The sequence below is a fragment of the Callorhinus ursinus genome, unplaced genomic scaffold, assembly GCF_003265705.2.
Source record: "Callorhinus ursinus isolate GAN/ISIS: 27379988/994484 unplaced genomic scaffold, GSC_fseal_2.0 scaffold22, whole genome shotgun sequence".
NCBI lineage: Eukaryota > Metazoa > Chordata > Mammalia > Carnivora > Otariidae > Callorhinus > Callorhinus ursinus.
This window is the reverse complement of record NW_027397084.1, coordinates 2477755-2499199: the sequence shown is the minus strand read 5'-3', so window position 1 is coordinate 2499199 and position 21445 is coordinate 2477755. Positions and strand designations below refer to the sequence as shown.

At 49.6% G+C, this 21445-nt stretch overlaps 1 long non-coding RNA gene across 2 annotated transcripts; it reads left to right on the top strand.

Moving 5' to 3' along the window:
* Positions 1-382: 382 nt before the first annotated feature.
* LOC141374795 (uncharacterized) lies at positions 383-19551 on the top strand. Of its 2 annotated transcripts, XR_012381917.1 has the most exons (4): positions 383-508; positions 772-872; positions 1205-1314; positions 19235-19551. It is a non-coding gene; the product is annotated as an uncharacterized lncRNA (long non-coding RNA). The 2 variants fall into 2 exon arrangements; XR_012381916.1 differs by lacking the exon at positions 1205-1314.
* The last annotated feature ends 1894 nt before the right edge of the window (positions 19552-21445 follow it).

Sequence of the window (21445 nt, the reverse complement as noted above, 5' to 3'; positions counted from 1 at the left end):
CATAACTGACCACTGCCCCTTTGAGTCAACAGTGGATGACACACAGAGCAGGTGTCTGTTTGCAACCCCTTGTCTCAGCCCATCGGCCTGGGAGCTGCCTCAGGATAGGCTGTCTTCTCTCCCCGGAGCCCCCAGCAGCCCCTAGCCCAGCAGCTAGCCCAGCAACCGGTAGGCATGGGGGATGGGTGGGCGCTGAGAACCCTGGGCCTCCCAGTGAAGCCCGTTTGAGGCATTATTGAAAGAAGAGCCCCGGGAAGCTGGTCTCAGCAGCCTGGGAGGAATGGAGGTAAAAGGGAAGGAGCGAGATTGCTCCACGCTCCACCAGGAAGCTCTAGGCCAATGGAAATGGTAGGTACAGGCCGGCACTTGGCCAGAGGACCGGGAGCCAGTTGCAAATGCTGGCCCTAGCCTTGCTCAGCACCCACTATGCTTACCTGCCAGAGCGTGTGTTCCCCTCGGCCTTTCCCTCTGCCCTCACGCCTGGCCCCAGGAAGGGAGGCAAGAGCAAGTAAGGCAGTGATCAGCCCCATTGGAGTAACCCAAGGAAAAGGAGGCCCGAGGGCCCCGGGCCTGGCTTCCCCAGGGCCTTCACTGCTCCGCTGTCGCAGAGGTGCGGAGCTGGGTGCTTGTGAACTGCCCTGGGGGCATGCCTCAGTGGGGGATCTCCAGGGTGGCGAGGGGTGAGGGGAAGGGAGAACTGTTGTTTGCCAGGGACTCTCCCACTTGTTCAGAACATTTCCACCACCTCTCGTCTTTTCCCTCCTTTCCTAGGACTCCTCCCCTCAGAGGCCTGTCTTCTCCTGCCTCTACTTCCCAGAAGCGCCACCCTGGAGTGCCAGTGACCCCCACATGCCCATTGACCGCTCAATCAGGTGCCCAAGCCCAGTCTTGGGGGTGGGGGTGGGGGAAGGGACAACGACCAAATCCGTAGATGTCTGTCCCCTCCCCACTACACCTGGGGGCGGAGGCCTCTGAATCAGCCAGGGGGAGGGCGGGAGGATTAGGGTCTTTAATGAGGACCAAGGACTTATGGGGTTAGGGAAGGGAGCTCGCGGTCTGGCCTGGGTGGGGGAGGGGCGCCCACTCTCTCAGCGTCCCTGCCCCTCTCCCCTGTCTGTGGAGGCCCACTGACTGATCCTGCTGAGGTACGGGGCCAGCGGGGTGGGGGGAATAATGGCTGCCCCTCTTGTCCCTGGCCTGCCAGGATGCAGACAGAGCCTGCCAGAGCCACACACTCAGAATCCCCGCTCCCAGCTGTGGTCCTTAAAGCCAAAGCTGTCCCTCCTGCCCATCTCACACCTCGTATGCCTGCAGGTGAGCCTCAGACGTACCTTCCCTTCTCTCCTTGCCTCCTGGCTGTGGCCCTGGCAAAGAGGTGGGAGGGTGAGGTGTGCAGGCACGGGGACTGACTGCTGCCTCTGCTGACATTGAGCTTAGCCCCATGTGCGAATGGAGGTGGGGAAAGAGGGGTTCAGGGTTAAGGGCAGGGACTGGGGACTCAAGTCCCATGACTGGAACGGGGGAACTGGGGCTGCAGTGCCTGGGATGTGAGTGGATCATGACTCCCCATTTGTCAGGGAGAAATTGGTTCCTAGGAAGGGAGAGGGCCATCCCCACTTACAGGGGCCGGACCCCAGGAAGAGAATCTTAAGCTCAAAGGCTCTCAGAGGCAGAAGGAGCGTGGGAGATGAGTATATAACACTGCCCGTCTCACAGCCTGGGAGACTCAGTCCCAGAGAGAGAAAAGGGCTTGTCCGAGGTCCCACAGGTTATTAGGAATGGGGCAGGAATCAACCTGGGGCTCCTAACTCCCAGCCTAGTGCAAGTGACCCATAATAATGCAAACAACTATATAGTTATTAACTCACATAATTCCTCTTATGAGAAAATTGAGGCCCAGAGAGGCCAAATATCTTGCTGAAGTCACACTCAGGAGCCTGGCTCTAAAACTTGTAAATATCTGGGTTCACAATGACCTCTCCAGGTTGCCCCATGGGTATAAGTAGTGAATCCAAAAGTCAAAGCTGAATGTCCCTGGGGATGCGGAGGTGCAGGAACTGGGGGCTGACCCAGGAGTTGGGGGGTTTCCAGCCAACCTGAGCACCAGACCTGCCAGGACCCTCCCAATCCTCACCAAGAGGACCCAAGGCAGGCAGGGAGACCTGGCACCCCAGAGCCAACCTGCTCACTGCTTCCAGAGCACCAGCTCATCCATGCTCCCCTAGCACAGAAGGGCCACACTGGGGATAGAGCTGTCCCTCCGTGGTCAGCGGATCCTGGGCTTTGCTGAACCCCCACCCCATTCCAGCCCACCCCACTTTCAGCGATGCAAGCAGACACCACGTAGCAGGAAGAAGGGACTGCGAACACTAACCCAGACACAGAGCCAAGTGCTATAAGGGATATAACTTTCTTTTTTTTTCTTTTTTTAATTTTAATTCAATTAATTAGCATATAGTGTATTATCAGTTTCCGAGGTAGAGGTCAGTGAGTCATCAGTCTTATATAACACCCAGTGCTCATTACATCACGTGCCCTCCTTAATGCCCATCACCCAGTTACCCCATCCCCCGAACCCCTCCCCTCCAGCAACGCCCAGTTTGTTTCCTATGATTAAGAGTCTCTTATGGTTTGTCACCCTCTCTGATTTCGTCTTGTTTTATTTTTTCCTCTCTTCACCTATGATCCTTTGTTTTGTTTTGGTTTGGTTTTGGGTTGGGTTAGTTTTTTTTTAGATTTTATTTATTTATTTGAGAGAGAGGGAGAGAGAGAGAGAGAGAAGGAGCAGGGGGAGGGGCAGAGGGAGAGGGAGAAGCAGGCTCCCTGCTGGGCGGAGAGACTGAATCTATCCCAGGACCATGACCTGAGCCAAGGCGGACGCTTAACCGACTGAGCCACCCAGGCGCCTCTGATCCTTTGTTTTGTTTCTTAAATTCCACGTATGAGTGAGACCATATGATAATTGTCTTTCTCTGATTGACCTACTCCACTTAGCATAATACCTTCTAGTTCCATCCACGTCGTTGCAAATGGCAAGATTTCTTTTCTTTTTTTTTTTTTTTTTTTTTTTGATGGCTGAGTAGTATATAAGGGATATATCTTTCAGCAGCGTATCTCCAGGCCCCTGGCACAGTGCTGGCTTTTGAAGGCACTCAGTAAGTGCCGCATGAATGACTGAGAAACACAAAGATCAGTGAGGCATAGACCTGCTCTCCAAGAGGTGACAGTCTGATGGGAGAGTCAGATACAGATTGTTAGTTATAACACAAGGCAGAGAAAGTACAGTCGGAACCCAGTGGATGGGGGGCTAATTCTGACTGCAGGACTGAGGAAGGCTTCGTGGAGGAGGCAGCATTTGAGCTTTGTTTTTTTGGAGGGGGGGGTTGGGTGTTTTTTTTTTTTAACATTTGAGCTTTGTAATAACAAGACTGATGATGATGATGATGATGACAATGGCTTATACTAAGGGATGTGTTTGGTACACTTCTCAGTGCTTCCCGTACATTAGCACATTTATTCTTCAGACTATCTAACCAGATGCACATACTGTTAATACACCCATTTTACAAATGAGGAAATTAAGGCTCAGATAAAGTAAGTTGCCCTAAGTCACATAACTATAATAAATGAGCAGAGAGCCATGATTTGAGCCCAATTCCGACTCAAACGGGTTGTGAGGGGGGGTGGGGAATGGTTCCATTTGCCCATTTGACATTCATTCAATGATTATTTCCTGAATGCTGCTCTGTGCCAGGCAGTCAGAAGTTAACTGACCACAGAACCAACCCCAACAGGTAATTCAACAGGAATATAAATAACCTTAATGCAAAGCAGGAAGTGATTTGGGTCATAAAAGATGTACAGAGGATGGAGGGAACGCAAGGCGAGAGCCATAGAGGCTTCACGGGGGAGGTGGCCTAGGAGCTGGACTTTGAAGGATGGATAGGGATTCAGACACCCAGAGATGGCAGAGGGCATTCCAGGCCAAGGGAACAGCTTAAGCAAAGGCACAGAGGCAGGAATGGGAGGGGCGTATACAAGAAACAGGAAAGGTGCCATTTGGCCGGAGGAGAGGCTGCCAACTTGGCGCCTGTGGACCACATCCGGCCCTCAGACGTGTTCTGTCTGGCCCACCCGCGCTGGCCTGCACAGCGTCCTTGAAAAAGGTGCAGTCCATCTCCAAAGCCAGAAGGTAAACAATGAGGCTGGGGGTGGGAGAGGACAGGCTTTGGAGTCTTAAATTCCAGAAACGCAACAACCATTGAGAAGCTGAGTAGCACACCTCCCCCCTCAGTCCAGTCCACTTCCCTTTGTCCCCAGTTACCTGTCTGGCCCCTGTAAGGCATCTGAGTTTGAGCACCTGGATGAGCGCCCAGGGCACCGAAAGGAGCAGCAGAGGATAACCAACCATGGGAAGGTGTCTTGAGGTCTGAACACAAAGGGCCTTGAGCATCAGGCTAAAGAATATGGGCTTTATGTTGGCAACGGCTCTGTAATTACAGCCCCTCCAGCAACTGGGTGAGAAGGGCATGCATGCACGCACGCACACACACACAGACTGGGACTGAGGACGGTCTAAATTGGTGTCAGCTGAACCAGAGTGGCCTCACTGTGCCTTTATACACATTGTCCTGGCCTCGGCCTCAGATTTCACAGCCCTGCTGCCCCCATGCCTAGCACCCCCCATCCCAAGAGTTGTCCAGCTGTGCCCGCACCAGCCCTCCTTAAGCAAGCCGCTCTTTTCTAGAAGCAGAAGGGAGTCCCATAGGTGTCTCCGGGGCCTGTAGTTCCCCAACCCCCAGTGCAGAGCTGGCTGGCCAGGGTGAGAATTCCGGACAGGATTTAGGACTGGAATTTCCCTCCGTGTGGGCGGGGCCGATCAGGTGAGCCTTGTTACAGGGCTGGGGGCTGAGTGGAAAAATTTGGTCTGTCGCATCCCTTTGCCCCTGCCCTGGTGACTCAGGGCCCCAGTGGTGGTGAGTCTGGGGAGGGGACAAGACAGGAACCCACAGAAAAATTTTCCCTTGTCTCTCTGGCCCGGCCACTGCCCAGTTCCCCTCCCCCATTCCACACACACCGCGCCTTGCCGCTTACCACAGCCACGGTCTGTACCTGCAGCAACAGCCCCAGAGCCGGTGAGGGGCCTTCTCAGCCTGGCTGGGAGCACTGCGGCCAGCCCACGGGAACCTGGGCCTTCCCCACTTCCAGACAGCCTTAGGGAGACAGGTGTCCCTGACAAAGGCCCCGGTGGGTGTAGGGGTAGGATTGCCAGGCTTAGCGAATAAAAATTCAGGACACCTAATGTCCCGTGCAGTGTTTGAGATATACTAAAAATGATTTGTTATTTATCCTCTCCTTCTTTATGCGGAAAGGCAACCTCCCCCACCGCCCCCCTGAGGCCCAGAGCCAAGGATTCTGAAATTCAAATTTAACTGAATTTCATCTGGCAACTCTTTGTGAGGGGCAGGGGTGAGGACAGGGAATACCCAAGGCACTCCAAACCAGTCAGGCCCACCCATTGTCCAAGACCTTCCCCACCCCTGCCCCCTCACATGCACCGCTGCTAGACCTTACTATGCTCCTTTTGGCCTCAAGGCCTCTCTCAGACCTTCTAAGTCCCCAGCACCAGGTTCTTTCTCCCAAAGAGAAAGTCCTGGGACCTCAACCCCCCATGCCAGACAGGGAGCCAGCAAGGATGTGGGGTGTAGTTTCCTGGGAGTGACTGTTTATGTCTAAGGACACCTCACCCTCACAGCATTCAGCTTCAAGCTAGAAGAATTGTGGGAAGGAGGAGGGTCCACAGTTCCAGGGGATCTCCTAGGGGACCTCTTCAACACCCCACCTTCCACACCTTCTTCTGAGTTTCTACCCATCTCCACCTCTGGTTGAAACAGTATTTCTCTTACCCTCTCTTCTTCTGGACCCCACATCCCTCCCAAAACAGACTTGCCCATGATCTTGTACTATTCCCCTTTACTGAAGTATTGGAGCCCAGGCCAGGAGCTGTGTCCAGGGTACAGGGAAGCAGACAGGGACCAGGTGCCACCAGCCATCCCTGCCTGCACCAAATGAGCATCTCTTGTGCAGACACGGCCCTAGGCCCCAGGACAGCAGTGGTCAAGGTGCTCACAGTGCTCACAGCCTGCAGGGGGACAGAGGACATTCACCTGGCCGTGAGGAAGGGGCAGAGAGAGATGAGAGCGGGCCAGAGGACATGGCCACCTTTGGGGCTGGTCCAGAAGGCCTTCTGTGGGTTTAGGAAGCAGATTTATCTGGCCAGCCACGGTGTCTAGGCTGTAGCAGTGGGGGCTTCTCCTTCCCTTCCTCCTCAGCTCTAAACTGGGCCTCTGCCCCAGCCTGTACCTTCTGACCGGCGCTGACAGTAAACTCTCAGAAGGCAGGGCCACAGCCTGCCCGCCGCTGTGTCAGATGTTCTCTGGAGATGGAGCTGTTCTGACTCAGGATTGATGGCCAATTTCTTTGGCAGGAGCCGCCTCAGGCCTTGGGGTGAGGGGTAGGTAAATGCCAAAGAACCGTCTTGTCCCAGAGACCCACCCTCTCCTTCCTAAAGATTTCCATGCCCACCCATGGTAGAGAGAAGGCAGGGCAAGGACCTGTGGTGCAGAAGGAGAGGCAAAGTCCCAGGAACTCTGGACGCCTGGGCGGTTCAGTCATTAGGTGTCTGACTCTCAATTTCAGCTCAGGTCATGATCTTGGGGTCATGAAATGGAGCCCCGCATCGCATTGGGCTCCGCGCTCAGCAGGGAGTCAGTCTGCTTGAAGATTCTCTCCCTCTGCCCCTCTCCTCCCCCTCCCCAAATACATAAATCAATCTTTAAAAAAAAGTCCCGGTGACTCACTTAAAGTCATGCAGGCTGGGGTGGGGGGCTGTGTGGAGCCCAGAGAAGAGCCCGGGGTCCTGGAGCACACCCCAGGGCTCCTACAGCCTCCCTCCCCACAACTCCCCAGCGGCTGTCTGGTGATGCTGACCAAAAGGGAAGATATTGGCTGTTACTGTAGTGAGGGTCCTGCACTCGTCCCAGCAGGACAACAGAAGTCAGAGCGGGAAGAGAAGCATTTCTCTGACCTTAGGGACCCCTCTACCCTCTAGCCTCGGTTCTGACCCTCAGAGGGGGCTGGGGCCGGGCAACACCCCAGTCTGGACCCCCAGACATCTGGTTCTGAGTTTGGCTTAGCCAGCGCTCCCCTACCCGCTCCAGTTGGGATCCTGTCTTCTGAGCCCGGTGGGTCCTGCCCCCGTCGCTGCCTCCATAGCTGTACGCACCCTCCCCACACCTTGGGGTTGCCTTAAACAATCGTGTGCTGGCAGAAATCAAATATATCAGGCATCTGTCAGACTCCAGGTTGGATTGTCCAGCGGGCAGAGCACTGAGCTGTGAACCCAACAGAACCAATCTGGCCACTGCCCAAACCAGGCACTTCCTACACAATTGCCTCCAGGTCTCTTAGCGCACAGCGAGGGATGGGGGGATGGGGGGTAGGAGGATTGGAGGCGTGGGGGAGTGGTTATGTTGTTGAAAACAGAGGCTAAACCTGCTGGAAAGGTCCTTTTCCCTCACCCCACCCCTAGCCACCTCCACCAGCAAACCTGGGCACCTCAGCAGGGAAAAACAAGGAGGGAAAGTGGAGTGAGTCTGAGCAGGTCCACAATATCAGAGCTAGAAGGGAGTCGGGAGACGCCTTGGCTGCTGGAAAAGGGACAGAAAAGTCGCCTCTGAAGCTATGGGTTCTAGCATTAGCTCAGCTATTGTATGACCCTGGGTGCATGCCTTCCCCACGCTGCGCTCTGGGGTCTCCCCACCACCTTGCTGTTCCAGAGTTCCAGTTAAAGCATCTTGCCTAAAGAGCTCAGGCCTGACTGCTGCTGTCAGTCTCCCATGGACCCCTCTCCAGACAACCCCTCCAGCTCCCACCCCAGCCAGGCCCTGGGGACTTAGGGCAGGTGGGGTGGGGGAGGGGAGGAGGTGGTGTCACCCCAGGGAGGGGCAGCAAGGGAAGGGAAACTGAGTGTGTCCCTGGCTTGCCCCAGCCTGTCCCTTGCATCCGGGGAAGGGTAAGAGTGACTGTCAGCTGGGGAAGGGGGGCAAGAGGGGCAGGCTGGGAGGGGCAGGGAACCCCCGTCTGGACTTGTCGGGGCAACTGGGTGCAGCTGTTTCGGCTGATGAAAGGGCCCTGATTGATATGGCAGCAGTGACTGATGATCACCCCCAAATCTAAGCCCTATCCCATCCTCTTGGACCTGGGCACACCCGGGGGCCCACTTTAAGGACAGGTAAAAGCCAGGGAGAAAAGAAGAGTAGGGCTTCTGCTGCCACTGGGGACAATACCCCAAAGACAGGGAGGGGGGATGGTATCATTTTCCCTGCCCCAGCCCAGCAGTGGTGGGAAGTTGGGGCCGGACCCTGGGGCCCCAGGAGGATGGGGCCAGGGAAGAGGGGCAAAGGACTTGCCCCCTCCTCTCCCCATCCTGGGGTGTATCCACATACATTCAAATGCTCACACAGAGAGATAGATCCTATCCATCTGTCCTCCGGAGATGGCTGGGAAGAGAGCAAGGATTGTTATGGTGCATGCATTTTATAGTCTAGCCATCTGTGTTTTGCTAAACAATGTTGATTGAGCAGGTCTTGTGTGCCTGGTATCCTTGTAAGACCTTTTGGTGCACAGCCCTATGAGGTAAGTGTTCTCATCACCCCCATGTTATAGATGAAGATGTAGAGGCCCAGAGTGGTTAAGGAACTTGCCAGTAGTCACACAGTGGTCAGAGGCAGAGTGGAGACGTGAACTCAGTCTCCAAGGCTTGGGGTCCGAGTGCTACACTGCCCACAGGGAAATCATGGTGGGGCGGGGGAGACAGGGCCAACTTGTAACCCTCTTGTAAACAAATAATGAGCTTATAATTGGGAAAGGTTTTAAATAGAGATGCACAAGGTACAATGAATCCTCAGAGGAGGGGCACTGTGGGTGAGGGGAGGAGGGAAAGGGGAGAACCAGGAGAGCTTCCAGGACAGTAAACATTTGAAGTGGAATTGAAGGGTTTTCTCTAGGTCAGTTATTTTTTTTAAATTTTTTTATAGTAAAATATACAAAACATGCAATTTACCATTTTAACCATTTTAAGTATATAATTTGGTGGCAGCTTTTAATTTTGATGAAGTCTAATTAATCTTTTTCTTTTGTTGCCTGTGTTTTTGACATCATACTAAAGAGATCATTACCAAATCCAAGGTCTTAAAATTTTTCCCTTGGTTTTCTAAGAGTTTTAAAGTTTTAGCTCTTAAACATGGGTGACTAATTACCATTTTGAGGTGATTTTTATATATAGGAAGGTAAGGTCATCAGCAAACAGATAATTTTACTTCTTCCATTCCAACTGGATGTCTTTTATTTCTTTTTCTTGCCTAATTGCCCTAGCTGGAATTTCCATTACTGTATAGAAAAGAAGTGACAAAAAGCACTTGCCCCATCTTGTTTCGGACTGTAGGGGAAAAGCTTTCCATCTTTCACCATTAAGTATCATGTTAACTGTGCGTTTTTCATACATGGCCTCTGTCATGTTGAGAAATTTTCCTTCTATTCCTAGTTTATTGAGTGTCTTTAATCATGAAAGTTTTTGTGTTTGGTCAAATGCATTTTCCCCCATCAAATGAGATATTCATGTGTCTTTTTTCCCTTCATTCTATTAACATGGTGTATTACATTGACTGATTTTTTTTAAAGATTTATTTATTTATTTTAGAGAGAGAAAGAGAGCATGTGTGCACAAGTGGGGGGGTGGGCAGAGGGGAAGGGAGAGAGAGAATCTCAAGCAGACTCCCCACTGAGCACAGAGCCCAACACGGGGCTTGATTCCAGGACCCTGAGATCATGACCTGAGCTGACACCAAGAGTTGAATGCTTAACCAACTGAACCACTCATGCACCCCTGGTTTGTTTGTTTTTTTATATTGAGCCATCCTTGCCTTATAGGGATAAGTCCTAGTTGGACTTATAGTCCAACTTTTTGTAAAATGCTGCTGAATTCAGTTTGGTAGTATTTTATTGAGGATTTTTACATCTATATGCATAAGGAATACTGGCCTGTAGTTTCCTTTTTTTTTTTTTTTGTGTTGTTTTTGTCTGGTTTTGGTATCGGGGTAATGCTGGCCTCATAGAATGAGTCGGAAATGTTCCCTCCTCTTCAATGTTTTGGAAGAGTTTGAGAAGGATTGGTGTTAATCCTTTACATGGTTGGTAGAATTCACCAGTAAAACCATCGGGTCCTGGACTTTTTTTTTTTTTTTTTTGGTTGGATGGGGTTTGATTCTTGATTCAACCTTTTTCTTATACTTTCTATTTCTGTTTAAGTCAATTTTGGAAGTTCACATGTTTCTAGAAATTTGCCATTTCATCTAGGTTGTCCAATTTGTGGCAAAGAATAGTTCATAGTATTCTTTTTTTTTTTTTTTAGTTTTATTTATTTAAGTAATCTCTACACCCAACATGGGGCTCAAACTCATGACCCTGACATCAAGAGTCACATGGTCCTCTGACTGAGCCAGCCAGGCACCCCCATAGTATTCTCTTATAATCCTTTTTATTTCTATAAGGTCAGTAGTAATATCCCCACTTTCATTCTGATTTTAGTAGTTTTAAGTCTTCTCTCTTTCTTTCTTAGTCAGTCTAGTTAATGTTGTTGATGTTTACAAAGAATTTTTGGTTTTGTTTATTTTCGTTATTATTTTTCTATTCTCTATTTCATTTATCTCTAATATTTATTAGTTCCTTCTTCTGTTAGCTTTAAGGTTACTTTGCTCTTCTTTTTCTAGTTCCTTAAGGTGTACACTTAGGTTATTGATTTGAGATCTTTCTCTTTTCTTTTAATGTAGGCATTTATAACTCTAAATTCCTCTCTCATCACTGCTTTCTCTGCATCCCATAAAGTTTTGGTATGTTATGTTTTCATTTTCATTAATTTCAGTGTATTTTCTAATTTTCCTTGCCACTTCTTCTTTGACCCAATGGTTGTTCAAGAGTGTGTTGTTTGATTTCCACATATTTGTGGATTTTTCCATTTTCTTTCTGATACTAGTTTCTAGTCTCATCTCATTGTGATCAGAAGAGTTACTTTGTATGATTTCAGTCTTTAAAAAACTGTTAAGACTTATTTTGTGGCTAATCTATGACCTATGCTAGAGAATATTCCATGTGCACTTGATAAGAACGTGAACTCTGCTACTATCAGATGGAGTGTTCTATGTATATCTGTTAGGCCTAATTGGTTCATAGTGTTGTTCAAGTCCACTACTATTTCTCTATTGACTTTCTGTCCAATTGTTCCACATGCTGTTGAAGGTGGGTTATTGAAGTCTCCAACTATTATTGTAGAAATGTTTCTTTCTCCCTTCAACTGTGTCAATTTTTGCTTCAGGGCCTCTGTTTTTAGGTGTGTAGAGGTTTATAATTGTAATATCTTCTGCTGAAATGAACCTTTTATTAATATATGATGTCCCTCTGTCTTAAAGTATTTTTTTGACTGACAGTCTCTTTGATATGACAATATTAGGCCACCCCATCTCTCTTTTGGTTACTATTTGCATGGGATATCTTTTTTTATCCTTTCACTTTCAATCTCTTTGTGCCTTTGAGCTTCTTATAGACATCATAAGATGTTTTTAATCTAATCTCTGTCTTTTAATAGGAGAGTTTAATTCATCTGCATTTACTGTGAATACTGATAGTGACTTATTTTGCCATTGAGCTGTTTTCTGCATATCTTACGTGTCTTTTGTTCCCCAAGTCATTCATTACTGCCTTTTTCTTTCACTTAGTTGATTTTTTGTAGTGTACTATTTTGATACACTTCTTTTCTCCTTTTTAATTTTGTTTTATTATTTACTTAGTGGTTACCTGGGAATTACGATTAACATCTATTTTTTAAGATTTATTTATTTGAGAGAGAGAGAGAAAAAGTGCAAGCAGGGGGAGGGGCAGAGGGAGAGAGAGAGAGAAGCAGATTCTCCATTGAATGCAGAGCCCAAAGTGGGGCTTGATCCCAGGACCCTGAGATCATGACCTGAACCAAAATCAAGAGTTAGATGCTTAACCCAGTGAGCCACCCAGGTGCCCCTACCCTACAATTAACATCTTAAACTCACAACAACCTAGGTTTTTTTTTAAGTTTTATTTATTTATTTTAGAGAGAGCAAGAGAGGGAGAGAGAATGTGTGAGTGGGTGGGAGGGGCAGAGGGAGAGAATCTCAAGCAGACTCCTCACTGAGCACAAAGCCTGATGTAGGACCCAACCCCATGATCCATGAGATCATGACCTGAGCTGAAATCACAAGTTAGGTGCTCAACTGAATGAGCCACCCAGGCGCCCCTATAACAACCTAGTTTTAGTAATACCAACTTAGTTTCAATATACAAACACTCTGCTCCTTTACATCTCCATCTCTCCCCCTTTATGTTATTGTCTCAGATGATATCTTTGTACATTGTGTGCCCATTACCATAGATTTATAATTACTGTTTTGTGCATTTGCTTTTTATATCATATGATGACCTACAAGCAGGAAAGATTTCAAAGAAAGAGGTACAAGGTATGATGAGTCCTCGAAGAAGGGGCACTGTGGATGGGGGCTAGGGGAGAAGGGAAGAACCAGGAGAGCCTTCCAAGACGGTAGATATTTGAATTGGAGTTGACGTGGGTTTCTTTTTAATATTTATTTGAGAGAGAGAGAGCATGAGCAGGGGGGGAGAGAATCTCAAGCAGACCTCACGCTGAGCATGGAGCCCCACACTGTGCTCAATCTCATGACCCTGAGATTATGACCTAAGCAAAAATCAAGAGTCAGACGCTTAACCAACTGTGCCACCCAGGCGCCCATTGAAATTGACTTTTGAAGAACAAAAAAATTACTATGTAAAACTGCTTATTCACAGGAAAAGATGTCCAAAATATTTCACTTAGGGCACAAAGTAGGTTACCAAATAGCACAAATGATCTCATTTTTGTAAGTATGTATGTATTTATATACATTTAAAGATATATGTGTATATATATGCACAGAAAAAAAATTCATGATTATACTCATAGTACTTTAACAGTGGTTATCTCCAATTGTTGGAACTGTGGGAAGAGGCAACATTTCCTTTTATTTTTCCTAGTGTATTCTAGATTGCTTGAGTTGTTTACAAGAAACATGTGTCACTTTTATAACCAGAAAAGGCAACGGTGCCTTCTTTGTTCTGAAGGGTAAAATGAATGAATGGACATTCACCGTAGAGACAAAGTCGGGAAAGACCTGCTAGGCAGAGGGAACAGAACAAGCAAAGGCAAAGAGGCATGAAAATCATGCTCTATTATAGGACCTGGCAGTATATGGCATGGCTGGCGGGCACTGGGTGGGGGTGGGGGGGGGCGGCTGGAAAAAAGGTGTTTCCAGGGGCCACATTACCAAAGGCTTCCCGTTCCATAAAAAAAAGTTTAGTCAGTTCTTGGCATGAGGGCAAAAAAGTGACAGGTTTTGATTTACATATTAAGCAAATTAGTTAATGGGGGTGAGAAAGAGCCCAGGGGCTGAGAGGCCAGTGGGGAAGGCTGTTGCAATCATTGAGGATAGAGAAGTTGGGGCGGAAACTGAGTCAGGGCTTGGAGGGTGGAGAATAAAAATGAAAATATGAGAGAAGTGGAGGCCAAATCAGACAGCAATTATCCCTGAATGGGAAGTAGATTTGTCTGTCTCCAGAGTCTCCAGTGCTGGCGTATTAATGGCAGGAGGCCAGATCTAAAGATGAGCATGATCATGATCATGATGAAGATAATGGTGATTCCTGGGGAGGAAGAGGAAAGTCCCATTGGAAGAGCCCTGTAGCCCCTTCACAGCTGGCAAAGCCCTCTGACTTTGGTCTCCCAGCCCAAGACAATGTGTGTTCCCATTCTACAGATGAAGAAAGGCCTGGAGTGGTGATGCAGCCAAAGCAAGACCCAGAGAACATCATTTACTAGGCACGTGCATGGGCAGCCACTGCTGTTCCCAGCAGAGCCTGAGGAATGACTGTGTGACACTTTCTGGTCGCACACTTTGCATGACCTCCCTGTGCCTCAGTTTCCCCTTTCTAAAATGGAGAAAGTAGTACAACTTACCTCATATGGTTGCTGAAAGGATTGAATTCCTTAACACATGTAAAGAGCTTAGGGCCTGGCACATAGTGAGCGCTCAGGAATTATGTGGTCTTATTTTTTGTGTTAGTATCTACACAGCACCCCACATAGGGCACCTGGAAGGAACGAATAGGAGGAAACCATGTTCCTGCCAGTCACCAGGCCCCTTCCTTACTTCCCAGACCCTACCTCCAGTGGAAAAGACCCAGAGGCTGGCATTTGCATCCTCGGTCTTGTTCACTAGGGCCGTAGGGTCCTTTGCAAGAGGGCCCTATTCATTTCTTTTCTATTCATTTCCATGCTCCTTGGTACCAACTTGTTCCTTTAGTCACTCATTTATTCATTCATTCAGCAATCATGTGCCAAGCCCTGGTGTGGGCCTATGCTGGTGGCTGGGGCTACAAAGAAAAGTAAGGCATGTGCCTGTCTTCAAGGAGCTCACAGCGCTGCTGCCTCAACTCACTCCCTCACTCCCTCGCTCTCTCTCTCATTCATGTATTCATCACTTACTAGAAGCCTCCTCTGGGCCACACACATATGCTCTGTTTATATCTCCTGCCTGTAGATATGAAGCAATTAGAGTTTTTCCCAGGGGTTGTTATGTTTCCAATCTTCTCATACTTTCCCCCCTGTGCGCCCACTCTGTGCCCACACACAAAATCACACAGAGAAACCAAAACAGAGACCCAGGAAGAATAAATCCTTCCCCCATATTTCCTGTAGCTGAACATCTTCCCCTAGTTCCTGGAGTCTGAAAGGTAGAACAGCAACAACTGAGTTCTCTAGACTCTCCTGCACTCTTGTATTCATCTAGCAAAGTGCTGACTGAGCCCCGTGCTAGGCCAGGACCTGTGCTGGGCAGTCGGCGCTAACATGGTGAACAGCTACAGAGCATACCCTCAAGGAGTCTCCGCTGAGTGGCTCAGTGGCTCATTCTTTCCACAAATATTTACTGAGCATCAACCATCCACAAGGAAAGATTCTGGAATGTGAATGAGGAAGGACAAAGCCCCTGACCTCACGGGGCTTGCTGTGTAGACAGAGAGACAAACAAATGGGCAAACAAACATGTGAACAGAAGACAACTATCTATGATCAAAGTTCTAAAGAAAATAACCAGGGTGATAAGATAGTGATGAGGTTAGACAGCACAAGCTTTTGATTTTAAGCAGGACACTTCCCTTCCCTGAGCGTCAGCTTCCTCACAGATAATTGTGCGTCCCTCTGCTGTGAGGAGGAAATGAGTTAATATGTGAAGCCTAGCACACAGCAAGCACTCTATGGTATCTACCATTATTTTTTTTTAAGATTTTATTTATTTATTTGACAGAGAGAGACACAGCAAGAGAGGGAACACAAGCAGGGGGAGTGGGAGAGGGAGAAGCAGGCTTCCTGCGGAGCAGGGAGCCTTATGCAGGGCTCAATCCCAGGACCCCGGGATCACGACCTGAGCCGAAGGCAGATGCTTAACGACTGAGCCACCCAGGCGCCCCTCTACCATTATTTTTAAGTAGATACGTAAACAGATCATCAAAACAGCAGGCAGTCAGTGCAGAATAAAGTGATTGAGACACGAGGCATTCTGGGAGCACTGAGGAGGAGCCCCAGGGGGCCAGGTGCAGCCCAGCCAGGGAAGGAGGTGAGGACGCAGGTCACAGATGCCCTTCTTCCCCTTCCCTAGCCACTGGTGACCCTGAAGCATGTTCCCTCTCTGAGAGACGGGAGCAGGTGGAAGGGAGCAGAAGAAACAAACATACCTCACCTCCCTCAAGGACAAGGGAGGGTTCACAGCTGGCTACTGAGACCCTCACCAAGCACAGGGCAGGCAGGATAGGGCCTGCTCTTACTGCTCATCACCTTCCAGGGCCCCTGGCTCTTTAAAGTGCCCATTGCCCCCATCTGATGATGGAGATGCTGTGAGTGAGGGTCCCCGGGTGCTCGATCCTTGTGGGATTGAATGAAAGGGCAACTCTCATTCACAGGATCCCTCCTTAGAGATCCTAGGGTCCCTGTGGCAGATGTATCATTGCCCCATCTCTCAGACAAGCACATGGAGGCTGGGAAAGAACACAGATCATTCTCACTCTGTTCAGAAATAGCGGCAGGCTGTGGGAATCTGACCTGGCTGCAATGTGGCTGCTTCTCAGCCTCTTCCGTTTTGCTTCTCCTCAAGGGGGAGTGTGCAGGAAAGGCCATGGCAGGGAGAGGGCTGGGGAATTCAGGAAGATGGAGGGAGCGAAAGACAAATGTTGTTAGGCAAAATGACCTGGAACTGAGGTGAGGGCTCCAGGATTGGCGGGGGGGGGGGGGGGGGGGAGGGGGGGCTGGTGTCAATTTTACAACTAGGGAAAAATGGAAGAGATGGACCCACAGGGAGAAAGCCTGGCCGGCCCCCACCCCCATGACAACAGGCACCCAGGCAAACAGGATGAGGGTGGGGCAAGTCCCCCCTCTCTGCACCAGCGCCCCCCTTCCAGCATCAGCTGGCCAGGCAGCCCCGTTTCAAGCCCTGCGCCCACAGGGACCAGGATGTGGGCACCCAGGAATGGACAAGCCTTGACGCAGACAACTCTGCGACCCCCGTGCCCGGCCTCCGCAGCCACAAGCCAAATCCTCCTTGTGGTCTGGGCCCCAGCCAAGCGCCCACACCCCAGCTCACGGGACCGCAACTTCCCTGTTGCATCAGGTTACCGAGCGCGTGCACACACTCCAGAGCTGATTACACAACTGTGGGGCGCGCGCCCGGCACCCACACACCCCGGGTGGCCCAGCCGGCCCACAGAGGAAACCGCAGCCTCGCTCTGAGGGCACGGGCCCCTCTGTACAGCCTCCTGGCATGAGAGCTGCGGGAGAGGTGGGGGGGGGCCCTGGCCAGGACCCAGGATTCTGCTGGCTCTATCACTGCCTCATTGTGAAACCCCAGTAAGCCATGGCCCCTCTCAGGGCAGGTTGCCCCACCTAGAGAGGAAGATCCCCTTCCACGCGGATGGTCCGAACACCCGCTTCTCCTCCATGCCACTCAACAGCCGCTAAACCACCGCCACCATCCTCTTGCACCCTGGGAATGTTCCCAAGAAAGGGAGGCAAGAAAGGCACAGGGTGGAGACAGAGGGTTTGCTAGGATGACCTCTCAAAGGGCCCTCTTCTGACAGGGCTTCCCTGCAGCAGAAGTGGGTGTGCCTTGAGGGGAACCCCATGGTCCCCTCCTCCTCCCTGGGAAGATGGAGGACAGCGGCCAGAGCTTTCAGGGGTAGCTCTAAGGAGCAGCAGGTGGCGGAAGCAATTTTCTTCTTTGCGCTTTTGATTTCTTCCGATTCTCCACGACAGACATGTGTTACGTATTACTTTGCAATAAAAGGTGGGGGGAGGGGGCGGGCTTGACACATTAACCTCCCGGGGCACATGCCCTCTGCCCACGACGACGCCTTAAACCGCTGTTTCCCTCAACCTGTGGTGGAAGGGCTCACAGGAGCCCAGGAAGCCTGGGCCGAACAAAGTCTGACAGGCGTTCTCGCCTGCGGGACTCCTCGGAGCCTCCAACACGCTAATCGGGGCCACGACCCTCTGAGAAGAGGATGAGATGAGGAAACTCATTTGGTCTCAGAGCTCTTTATAGGGAAGCATCCCCAGAGACACGTTCTAGGTGCTGCCAGAAGTCAAGTCCCAGGGAGGCAGAAATCCAGGCACACACCCGATATGAGGGCCTCCACTGAGGCAGGACAGCCCAAGCCCTGGAGGACACAGAGCAGCGGCCCTAGGCGGCCACCTCCAACCGCATGAGCCAAATCCCAACCCCACTGCCCAGAACTGGCCTGAGCCCTGCCTCCCAGGGATGGCAGTGACAGAGGCAGAGAGTAGTGTGTGAGAGGGCCCTTGGGTGGCCTGAAGCCTCCCTGAGGTTACTTAGATCTGCAGTGACCCCTGCTGGCTCTGCCCAAAATCGCCCCTCCCTTTAGTCCTCACCTTCCTGGCCTACCTCATCCTCCTCACCCTCCTCCTCAATCCCGGGCTTTCCAGCATCTTCCCACTAGCATTGACTCAGTCCTACTGGGATCTACCCTGACCACACCCTTCCTGCCCCCCCAGGTCCCCACTCTCTTCCTCATCCCTGGAATTGGAATCTGGCTGGACTGATAGAGCCCACTAGTGAATTCTGGGCCCTGAACCAGGGAACTCTGATGGCATGAGGAATGGGGGGCTCCAAGGACTCCCTGCTCCCCTACCAAGGGCATAGAACAAAACCCCAAGGCCACTATAATACTAGCAAATATCCTGGGGCGCCTGACTGGCTCAGTCGGTGGAGCATGCGACTCTTGATCTCTGGGTTGTAGGTTTGACTCCCACGTTGGGTGTAGAGACTACTTAAAAAATTTTTTTTTAAATAGTGAACATTCATTGAACACTTACTATCTTCTAGGAACACAGCTAAACCCTTTATGTAGATTATTCCATTTAATTCTCATAAGAATTTTAAGAGGTTAGCATTATTCCTGTATTAACCCAGTTTTCAGATAAGAACCGAGACTCGGAAATAAAAATAGTAAGTGGCAAATCCAGGTGGATTCAAATGCAGTCACTGACTTCGGAGCCCATCCACGTATCAACTATGCTTATTTTACTATTCCTGCATCTGCCCACCAAGACTACCTGTGCATGCAAGTGTCTGCCCAGTACCCACTGCCTTGAGGAAGTGTGCCTCAATGGGCCTTGCCCCATGCCCTCCAGGTATGACCCTGTGACCCAAACATGGCCATCTGTAACCTTCCCCCTGGTAACCTGGACTGCAAATTTGGTTGTTGAGCCTCTGATCATTGAGTCTCAATTTATTTCAGGCGAAGCACATGCCTTCAGTAAAAGTGGCGCAGAGGGAGATGAATCCGCCCCCTAGCTCTAGGGGGAATCACATGATTCAAGCCCGGCCACTCAGAGCACCGAATCGCCCTGGCTACAGGGTGGTTCGAGAAGGACATATGACCCAAACCAGGCCAATAGAGCTAATCCTGGGAGTTCACTGGGGGAGTCACTGGTTTTCCACTCGGAGTTGCTAACTGGGTATGTGTCTAGCAGGATCTCCCAGGAGTGCTGCCCAAGGAGGTGATGCCTGAGAAGACAGCTTAGAGACCAGGAGAGCAGAGACCAGACCTGATGACATTATTCGCACTGTGCCAAAAACAGGTCCACCCCCGGACTTTTCAGTGATCATGAGCCAATAAATTACTTTTGTGTTGTTCTTGACTTAAGCACGTATGAGTTGGGTTCCTTCCTTTGAAACAGAGATCTAGCAAAACCTCCCCACCATTGTTAATCACTGGTAACAACTGTGTCTCCTTCTTGCCTTTTCCTCCTATGCTTATTTAGACATACTGGACATTTTTTAAATAAAAATTGACACCACTGGCTACTCCTTCCTTCAAGATAGACTCTTTTGCTTATTTTTGTGAAACCTCACTCTCCTGGCTTTTCTCGGGCCCCTCTGAAGTCCCGTCCGGCTCATTTTCCTTTGCTGGCTCCTCTTTGTTTTCAAGTAACAGAAACCAACCCCTGGCATTTACAAGCCAAAAAAATTTTTAAAGAATTTATTGGAAAAATATTGAGGAACTAGCTAGGGAATTGGCTGGAAGGCTAGAATACCTCGCTTGGAAATGGGACAGAAACTACTTGGCTGAACTCCAAAGGCATCTTCCAAGCTAGCATCAGTTGCTCAGATGCCCGCTCCCAGGAGAGAGTCTGTCCAGCTGAGCTTAGGTCACATGGCTTCCCCTGGGCCATCCCATGGAGGTGAGAGGGACAGTCTGGTGGAACAGGTCTCTAGGGATCCTTCCAAACTCTGGAGTGGGAGAACAGATCATCTGATTTATCACTCCACAAGATGGTGGGAAGACAATGCTCCAAAAGGGAACCAGAGACCAGAAGACCACAAAATGAGGGTGAACCTCTTCCCTGGGTTCTTGGGATTGTGCCTTAGGTGTTTTCTCTTCTCTACACTGCTCCCTGGGCCTTCTCATTCCCTCGCATATTGGCTGCAGTTGCCACTGATATGCCGACCATTCCCAATATAGACCTGTCTCCTCTGTAATGATGAGCTTCCTTCATGGATGGCTCACAGGAGCTTCAACTCGATGGGTCTAACCTGGAACTTGTCCTGATCGCCAAATCTGCTCCTTCTTCAAGGTCCCTTAGCTCAGCAAATGCAATCACCGGTCAGCTGACCACACTAGGAACAGGGAGTCACTGAGTCATTCTCAATGCCCTACCTGCTTAACAGGCTTCTAACATGGCAACGCTTTTTCTGACACTCTCGTCTTTATCACCCCCATATTTCACCCAGCTAATTTCTTGTGGCATAGACTTTTATCCATCAACTCCTCTTCTTCTTTACTAATAGAACTGATGATCTGTAGCTAGATCCATGGCTGCCCATAAAGACAAATTCCCCAGCTTCCTTTCTAGCTAAGTATATACCCAAGCTCTGGACAGTGGTATATAAGTAGAAGTGATGTGTGCTACTGACAAAGATATGGCCTTAAAAGAAGGCGCAGCCTTCTCCCTCTTCTTTTCTCCTCCCCACTGACTGGACTGTGGGCATAATGACTGGAGTTGGAGCAGCCATTTTGGACCATGAGATGGAAGCTGTGTATTTGGGAATGGCAGAGTGACATCATTAGATAGAAGAAACCTGCGTTCCTGATGGTTATGGAGATGCCCTACCAGCCCTGGAGTACCTAGCTCTGGCTTCATTTATGTGAGAGATAAATAAACTTTTATCTTGTTTACCCCACCATTATTTGTGGAATTCTTCTGTCACTCACAGCTGAACCTGACCCTAACACACTATTCTCATTCTACAAGTCTCAGCTTAAATGTCATTCCTCAGGGAAGTTTTCTCCAGTCACAAAGACTCAGATAGGATGAACTGTTATAAATTCTCATAGCATAGCATCCTGTAGTTCTTTCTAATACTTTCCAAATTTATATCGAAGTCAACTGTTTGTATAGTAATCAGTATATTGTCTTGCTCTCTACTTGAACACAATTTCCAAGGGGGCCCGAACTGAATCTTTTTATCACTAAATCCTTGGTTCCTAATACAATGCCTGGAATAAGGCAGTCACTGATGAAATGAATGGATGAATGACCTTAATATTATAAACAAGATTATTACCCATTTCACAAGTCTCTGGAGTTGCTTGCCATAACAGATTAACCCAACCAGATCCAACTCCTCAGGCTCACCAGCTTCCCTAATGAAATCTACTCCCCTACGTAGAAATTTGCCCT